This window comes from Phascolarctos cinereus, unplaced genomic scaffold, assembly GCF_003287225.1.
Source record: "Phascolarctos cinereus isolate Bilbo 61053 unplaced genomic scaffold, phaCin_HiC Scaffold_9;HRSCAF=440, whole genome shotgun sequence".
NCBI classification, from domain to species: Eukaryota; Metazoa; Chordata; class Mammalia; order Diprotodontia; family Phascolarctidae; genus Phascolarctos; species Phascolarctos cinereus.
This window is the reverse complement of record NW_027556402.1, coordinates 162,354,139-162,363,750: the sequence shown is the minus strand read 5'-3', so window position 1 is coordinate 162,363,750 and position 9,612 is coordinate 162,354,139. Positions and strand designations below refer to the sequence as shown.

At 37.2% G+C, this 9,612-nt stretch overlaps 1 pseudogene; it reads right to left on the bottom strand.

The window, feature by feature from the left end:
• Window positions 1–609: 609 nt before the first annotated feature.
• Window positions 610–1,948, bottom strand: LOC110213156 (eukaryotic translation initiation factor 3 subunit C pseudogene; annotated as a pseudogene).
• Window positions 1,949–9,612: the final 7,664 nt, after the last annotated feature.

The window sequence follows — 9,612 nt, the reverse complement described above, 5'->3', positions numbered from 1 at the left end:
GTATCTATGCCTAGCACAAACATTTTACAGTAGATGTAGTTAGGTTGTAGACACCTATATTCTATACCTAACCTGAATCCTGTTAAGAAGATATTAAAACAAATCCAGATACTTTGGCGGAAATCAAATGGCACCTACTATGGAAGGTGAGACCTCATTAAGTTTTTGAGTCATGGGAATTGTGCAGCAAGACAACTCTGTTAACATTAGCATAGAAAGGGAATCCAAGATAATAGCAAAGTAAGCATGGCTAATGGGGTCACGATTGCTGTGTGCCTTTGCAGCTTACCTCTGTTGGATTACCTTCCTGCTAGTGAACTAAAGCAAAAAGTGTACTAGAACTGATGGAAGATTGGGAGTGGCCAAAGCAGGAGCCCCCAGCTGCTGGGACACCATTGATTCTTTTTTTTTTTAAGGGCAATTGGGGTTAAGTGACTTGTCCAGGGTCACACAGCTAGTAAGGGTCAAGTGTTTGGTCTGAGGCCAGATTTGAACTCAGGTACTCCTGACTTCAGGGCCTGTGCTCTATCCACTGTGCCATCTAGCTGCCCCAACACCATTCATTCTTAAAGTTAAAGTTATGGAAGGGCCTATTAGGCATTTGGGATATTACTGGACCCTGATAATTCTGATATCTATAGGGATGCAACCATGAATACAAAGTGGCTGCTCAAAGTTATAGGTTCTTATTCTATTTTAGGATATTCTCTCCAACAAAGATTTTGGAGTAGGCAAATAATATGTCCATCGATTTGTTGATGCAGTCTAAGCACTCCTGCCACATCTTTGACTCCAAATGTATGGCCAGGTTGGGGTTGTAGTCAAAAAGGAAAGCAATGATGATGAATTTGATCTTAAAAAATGACTCCTTTCCCTACATTATTTTCTGCTACGATCTGAGCCAGAAGACATAGCGGCTCAATTTGGGCTGCATGATCATTACTTTTTGGCCATGAGCTTGCAGAATCTCATTCATCTTCTTAACCATAATTACATAGGTAATTTCTGTTCCTTTGGCTAACATTTTAGGCTTTAAAAGTGATGACCCTCCTTGAAAGCTCTCTCATTCCCTACCTTCATTATCCTCCTCCTCATTATCATCCAGGAGCTTGGATTTATAATTATACTTTTTCTTGGCTTTGTCCCCTTGCTTCTTCTCTGCATTCTCTTTGTCTGTGACGCTTTCTCTTTTTTAATGAATTTGGAAGCCAACATGGTATATTTTCCAGCATTCTCCTGTGAGTCACAGTCTGAGGAAATGGAATCTGAACCCCAGTTTCCATCATCATCCGAATCCTCAAGAGTCCTCATTTTCATCCTCTATCTTCTTAACAAACTTGAGTCTTTCCCCAGATGATGTCTCATTCTTTTTCTTCAGGAAACTTGTGGCACTAAGATCATCTTTATCCTCACCTGAAGAGGAAGAAGCTTCTGAGTCCTCCTCATTTTTCTTAGCATTCTCTTCTGCAGACTAGTCAAGGTTCTGCTTATAGTTGGTGATTAGGGCTTCATAATCCCAATTATAGTTATGTCTTCTCATGCAAAGGACTAAAAGCCTTTCTGTTGTTCTTGTTCATCTTTTTTTTTTCCCCTCTCCTTGTCCTACTATAGCTCTTTGAAATAGTCTTCCAGATCGGCCAGGATGCAGGTATAGAATGAGGGAACACCTGCTTTGTCCATGATGCTCTTGCCTTTCCAAATGCCTTTCTGAGAGCTCAAACTCCTCAAGACATTTAGTGAAATCCTGAATTTTAGTGGCATTCTTGATGGGCTGGATAAGGTTGGTCAGCTCCTCAAACCTTTTGGAACTTCAGACAACACACTTAGTGTCCTCCTTCTCTTCACTCAGCAGCAATGGCTGTTTGCCATAGTTGCCCTGTATGATTTTGTGTGCCAGATCCTCCCTAGATAGGGAAAATTTGGACTCACTGTCTGAGTCAGTGGTGAAAAACCATCACGTGGGGGTGGGAACTCAGGAGGCGACAGGCTAGGTGGGACGTAGATGTGGGCAAGATCAGGTGCTGGAAGAAGATTGCCTTGCATAGACATAAAAATATCTAAACCTGTCACTTATTAGCCAAACATTCGTGAGAAAGTCATTTACTTATCTGATCTTCAGTTTAATAGTCTCTAAAATGGGAATAAAAATATCTGTGTTGCTTGTGAAGATCAAATGACATAGAAAATATGAAAAGGTTTTGAATTATAAAGTGATAGTCAGATTATTATTGTCTGTATATGCTTTACTTCAGGACACATACCATGCCATTTGTATTCTATAAAAATACTTAACAAGAGCTTTTCATATCATTTGTACAGATATTTTTATGGCAGCACTATTTGTGGTGGAAAAGAACTGGAATCAAAGTGGGTGCCTAACATTTGAAGAATGGCTAAACAAATTGTGGTACACAAATATAGTGGAATATTATTGAACCATAAGCAAAGATGACTATAAAGGATTCAGAAGAACTTAAGAAGGCGTGTACGAAATAATGCAGAGTGAAATGAAAAGAATCCAGAGAGACATTTCTAATTCAGTATAGTTCATAATATAAAACAGAACAAATATGAAAGACTTCAGAACTCTAATCAACACAGTGGCCAAACATGATTTCAAGAAACCAATGAGGCATGCCTCCCAAAACTTGGCATAGTAGTGATGAATGAATGAATGGAAAAATGAACAAATGAATGAAAATTATTATGTACTGACTCTGTGTCAAGCCCTGTGCTAAGTGCTAGAAATAGCAATGAAGCTATTGGAACAGGTATAAAGTGTGAGATAGCAGGGACAACAGCTATTTAGCAAAATAATGATAACAGTTGCATGAAAGCTGTTAATAGAGAATATTTTCAACATCCTGATAAGTATTATTAGGATACTGAACAAATCAGAGCCCAGGGCTATACTTTCTCCTGAGATGTATTCCTTTTTCAGGGTGACACATTTCAAGTATATATTTTTATAATCAGAGCATCTCTTATCTTTTGAAAGTTGCCAATGAAAAATACATGTCTAACACCCCTAAAACTGTCCTTCAGATAAAACTATGTCACCAACTATGATAAATGTGAATGAGAAGAAAAAGAGTTTCTATAGCCAATTGACCCATCTCGTCAAGGTAGTGACAAAATCAGACTTACAGATCTCTGTGGGAAACTTGGTGCCACTTCACAAGACCTCACTGGGTCAGAAAGTGATTATTGTTGGAAAGAATTATTGTTCAGTTAATTGGCCAATGCATTAGATTGTCATCACCAACAAATCTTTGATGTTATGAGCAAGAAGACAAATGTCTGTTTGGACACATGATCTAAACCAGAGAGATCTATCTGTCCTTTTTCTAAATTTCCACAGCATTTATGACAAGTACCTTACAGTTTAGTAGCTGTTTTTATACTATGTTGTGATATTTTTTGAAAATTTCTAATGTATGTGTCTTATTTCCTTAAGTTTTTTCACCATGTTAGTGACCACAGTGGACACTATTTTCTGTAGCATTCTGCAGAAAGTTATATACTAAGAGATATCTAATGAGCTTTTGTATGATTGCTGTATTAAAGATGTTTTTAGGGGTCATAGGTCTTCTTGCCTGAAGTGTCTCTCCACTTCATTCTATCATCCATTCACTCGGCTGCCAAATTAATTTTCCAAAGCACAAATCTGAATATGCACAGCCATATTCAATAAAATCCAGTGGCTCTTTCTCACCTCCAAGATCAAATTTAAAATCCTCTATTTGGCATTCAAGACCCTTCACAATCCAGCCCCCTCCTACCTTTCTAGTCTTAAACCTTGATCAACTTCCACATCCTGCACAGCACCCCCAATGTACTCTGCAGTCCAATGACACTGGCCTCCTTTTTTTTCCCTCCAGCAAGTCACACCATCTCCAGATTCCAGGCATTTTCAGGCAGTCCTTCTCCCTGGCTTCTTCAAGTCCCAGTTAAAATCCCACCTTCTAATCCTCTTCTGATCCCCCTTAAGGACAGTGCCTTCCCTCTATTAACTCAAATATGTCCTGAATATATTTTATTTGTACATAGTGGCTTGCAGGTTGTCTCCCCCAGTAGACTGTGGGATTCTTGAGAACAGGAACTGCTTTTGCCTGTTTTTAAAAAATTCCCTGCACTTAGCACAGTGCCTGGCACATTGTTGTCACTTAATAAATACTTAGTGACAGAATTTCTGACGTGAGATTTTGAGCTAGAAGTGACCTTAGCAATAATCACCTCACAACCTTGTTTTATAGTTGAGGAAAAACAACCCTTTCGATTTAAATCATTGTATCAATTGGACCTGAAGAATATAGGGATCATTACTGTGTCTTGGCTGATACAACCCAAATTTATGACATTTTAAGTTGTTTTAAATGCTATCAATACTATTCAGAGAACACAAGCAAACATATGGAAAATGAAAACATCATCTAGGAACGTCTTGATGTCTCAAAGATTATCTTGTTTAAGAACATCCCTGTCACAAGTATCAAGTAGATAGGATGTCCCTTGATACCACTTTTAGTAAGAATTGAAAAATATTTCTGTCTTCCCCGATACTTTTAGTATATAAAGACTAAATGTCAGAAACCAATTAAAGCAAGCTTTAAAAAAAATAATAATAATCATAACACTTGCAAATTTGGAAATATTTAAACAAAGAAATAGATTCAAAACCACATAGTAGTATGGCATGGTAAGTAGAAGGGTAGCTTTGGATTCAAGAAGATCAGAGTTCAAGTCCTCCCTGTGAAACACTTTACCTAGATGACCCTATGGAAGTCACTAACTTCTGAGGGACACTAGGAAGCTCTCTAAGATTATACATTGCAAGTGAATCGATAATTTGCTCCCGCACTTGAAATTGCCCACAGAGGTGAAATCATAGACTAATTAGGTGAATAAATGCATACTTAGAAAGAAATGGGTAGGCAGATGTTTATTGCTACTAATGAAAGTAGAAATTAGCTCTTTCAATGGTACAACATATGCACATGTAGGATCATAGGATTAGAGATTCAAAGATGGAAGAGACCTTAAAGATAACAGATCCCAATCCCCTCATTTTACAGGTGTGGAAACTAAGGCTCAGAAAGTTTAAGTGATTTGCCTGTGGTTACACAGCTGCTGAATATCTGTGGCAAGATTTGAACCTAGGTGTTCTGGACTCTACTCCCAACACTCGATCCACTAAGTCACAGTACTTTTTTTGTGTTGCTTAAGAGACGTATCTCATGAAAAGAGGTGTTTGATTTTTCCTTTTCAGAAATAAAGACATTCTCTATTGTTGGTGTCGTTTAGTCATTCAGTCATACCCAACTCTTCGTGACCTGGTGGTCCATACTGCCCATGGGGTTTTCTTGGCAAAGACACTGGAGTGATTTGCCATTTCCTTCTCCGATGGATTAAGGCAAATAGAGGGTAAGTGACTTGTCCAAGGTCACATGGCTAGTAAATGTCTTTGGCCAGATTTGAATTTGGATCTTTCTGATTGCAGACCCACTGCTGTATCCACTGAGCCATCTTAGTGCCCCTGTGTTTGCTATTACAGTGGTACAATTTGGGAGATTTTTAGTGCTATTTAGTTAATAGATCCTTAAGGAATGAATGGACAAATGGGGGATGAAGGGAAGGACAGTAGGCATTATAGGGTTATCATAGTGTCTTAAGAATGATAAGGAGTTATAAGAAATATAGCAGCAGCCTTCCTTACTACTACATGAAGAAGCCCCCAGGAAGCTAAAACCTCTGAGTCATCCTGACTGAATACAAACATCAGAAATGGCCCATAATTCAGTGGTATCAAACTCAAATAGAAGAGATCCCTGCTGTCTGCATGTTGACTTAGAAAACAACATATTAATATCATCTATGTTAAATTGTATTTTTGTTTGTTTAACATATACCAATTATATTTTAATCTGATTCAGAACCACATTCAAGTTTGAAACCTTTGTGCCCTTTTCCCAGCTATCAGGGAGCATGGATATTAACTCAGAGCCAATTTTCCTTATGTCTCTCTCCCCTTCCCTGCCCCTCCCTGCCGCACATTAGTCAGGAACAGCTGCAAAACTTACTATACAGCCTAGGACTGACCTCTTGGCCCCTGCCCACAGTGCTTCATCCTACTCGACTCAGTGAAGAACCCTACAAACCTTCCCTCTCCTACAGTGGGCACCAATTCAGTCCATGTCACTAGTAGACTACTCTGTGCATACTCATCCTCCCTGACCATCTCTGTACTGTGTGAATATCATCCCTTCACCCATCATACTTTCTCTCAGTTTGCTTCTTTCTTTCTGGGCTTTATGCTTTGTCCACTGGTTCTGTGCCTCCCAGCCATTCTAGGTTACTTCTTAGAAACATGAGCTGTTGTCCAAGGATGTGACTGGCAATTAGGTAGCCACATCTAACTGCCAAGTTTTTGATTTAGGGAATAATTGGCCATCCTAAGCCTTAATGCCAGAACTTTCACTAGAGTCTGCAACCTAACTGTGTCCCTCAGGTTTTTCTACCTGACAACATAAGTGAAGGACAAGGGAGATTTCTGCCTTTCCTTTGTTCAGGACTTTAGTATTGTGAACCAGTCTGAGTCTGCATTAATACAGGAGTCAAAATATAAAGGCACATGGTATTTAAAAAGAAAACAAATTTGTTTTTGTATTCTTGATAGCAGACACTCACCTTTCTTCTCCAGTGTTAACACTGGAGGAGCTAGCCAGCTCCATTCAATAGTAAAAAAGCAACCAGTAGTCTGTGTCTTAGTCATGAAACATAAATGAAGATAACATTGATCCATAAATTCATTTTCCCCCCAAACTGAAGCATTACCCCAGGAAAACATTACAAACAAACAAGGTATCTTTTGAAGTTTAGCCAAAAAGGAAAAGACAACTTTAGTCAGAAGTCACAGAGCAAACACAAAAAGGCAACTCTGATCACCACAGAATAACATTTTGAAGGCTAGTTGAAATAGGCAACACACGTTCACATGCATGGCAAGAAATCTGCTGAACAAAACAACTTTCACAATCCTTTTGGAATGGCTCACAGCCTTAGGGAAATACAAACACACAGTGAAGTGCATGGGAATCAACCAAAAACTGTAATCATGACTACAAGATAAATGATACTGAAAAAGAGAAACTCTGTAAAAAATATTGTAATAGAATCAACCCTGAGAAGCATAAAACTAACTAACTAAGCCAAGTGGGAAAAATCAATAGTTGATTTCACAGTAGAATGGTTCTGCCTCAATCAATCACCAATAAATAGATAATAGATATAAATATCAATCAATCAAATAAACATTTATTAAATGCCTACTAGCATTATATGCCAGGCACTGGACTAAACACTGGGGATACAAAAAAAAAAAAAGGAAAAAAACGGTATCTGCCCTCAAGGAACATTTCTTTCTCATGTATTTTTGTGAGGTTGCTGCCCTTTTTCCCTTCTCCTCCACTTCTCATGAAATCATACATTTATAGTAAGAAGTAGTTTAGAAGTCATTTAGTATAACCCTATCAATTTACAGAGGAGGCAACCGAGTCCTAAGAAAATTAAGTGATTTGCCTAAATTCATATAGATAATAAATGGCAGAGTCAGGATATAAACTGAGGGCCTCTGATGCTAACCTTTGCACTGTTCTACCATGTTTCAGGACCTTTTAAATATTCTTCTTTATGATTTTTCCCTGCAGACAGGAATGGCAATAAGATTATACATATGTACATAATCTTACTTTATTTAAGTTCCTCTGAAATGCATTTTGTCTAATATGCAGATATGATGAATATTAAATTGAGGTACAATTGCATCAGATATACAGTGTAAACCATTATTCCAAGTCATTTACTAAGGGAATTATGTTAGCCTTTGTTAGAAAGGAAGAAAATAATTTGAACCTTCAATTGCTTGAACAACTTTTTTTTTTTTCTGGGAGTGCAACATAGATCCTCATTTTATGAAGGCAAAGCCAAACCACAGAAATCTGGGAAAATCCATAGTCACTTCTCACTTGGAGTTGCCCACTTAGCAATAAAAATACAATCTTAAAATTCTACAGTTCCTCAGCTAAGCAATGATTCCTTGCTGAAATAGCTGCCTAGCTTAAAAAAAAAGTTGCTCTGTGAATTCTTTTTAAATTTAATTGAATTGAATTAAGTTCAATTCAATTAAGCGAGCTATCATTGAGTGCCTTCTTTCTGCCATGCACTGTGAAAATATGTAGACAAAACTGAGCAGTATCTGCCCTCATGGAGCTTATATCCAAGTAAGGAGAAACAACACGTACACAGATAAGTAAATTCAAAATAAATACAAAATGATTACAAGATAATTTAGTAAATACAAAATACTTTGATATTCTTTGGACAAATCATACTCCATGCCCATCCTCTTCCCCTCACACACATACCCTTTCTCCATGATTTGCAAATTAAAAACCTTAGAGGTTCTAAAAGGACCAATGTTTTCTCTAACCAGCACTCCAATTCATTTTAATGTTTTATTGGCCTAACTTTTAATTCATGGACTTTCTGTGAGTTTATGATTTAGACTATTTCATTTTTATGTTGGATGATGTGAGGGTTACCCAAAGCAAAGTTCTAACCCCCTTGTTTAATTTGGTTCTAAGGCTCCACATGGTTTTCTGAATTTTGACCAGCTGAAAAAGAATGGGCAAATTGTTGCATTCTTAGAATTTGGGGCAGAGATATTATTTTAATACACTCTATTTCTGAAAAAAAGTTTTTTAATGAGACTTCTTGATAAATCTGCAAATTTCCTCTGGGTCATATATAAGTTACAAAAAAGTCATAATTCCCAAACCTTTAATAATTCTAAGCTTTTAGCTATATAAAACCAAGTCTTCTATGTAACTATTTTTGTGAAGTCTAATATATATTAGATACTCCTCTTAAGTCCTATCTATGTATTTTTGTATGAATGAAAATATATTCTATGAATCTCTCATATTTTTCTCATTGGTGGCAAACTATTTTTGGGTTAAACAGAATTTGGTGCATCTAAATCACATATAGTTGTCCATAGTGTAAAAGTAATAACAGCTCACATTTAGATGACTTTGAATGGAAACAATCTCATTTAATTTCCCCCCAAATCTTATGAGGTAAGGTAAATATGCTTACCCAGATTTTATGGATAATTTAATGGGTTTTCAAAGAGGCTAAGTAATGAATCAAATGTTACACACCTGATAAGTGGAAAGGCCAGTAGTTAGAATTGAGCCTTCTGTTGTAAATCCAATGTTCCTTCTACTATTCCACAGAAGGCTCCATTAAAACTAAGTCACAGGTCCGACATTTTGTAGATAGATTGTGCAGCCTACACTACTATTCAATTATCAAGGCTTTCTTAGTAGAATAAAATGATAAAATATTAATGTTCTTTCTTAGTGGACAATGCTTTGCTTAACTATATGTCCTCACCTTAACTAAGACTGTATGCTCTTTTCCAGCACACCAAACAAAACAATATTGGCAGTTTATAAATAGTTAGGTTTGTAAATAAATGCATACTTCTTCCAAATCCTATGCTCTTTCACCAGGGAATACCTCTTTATTACCTGAAATACAACATCTTCC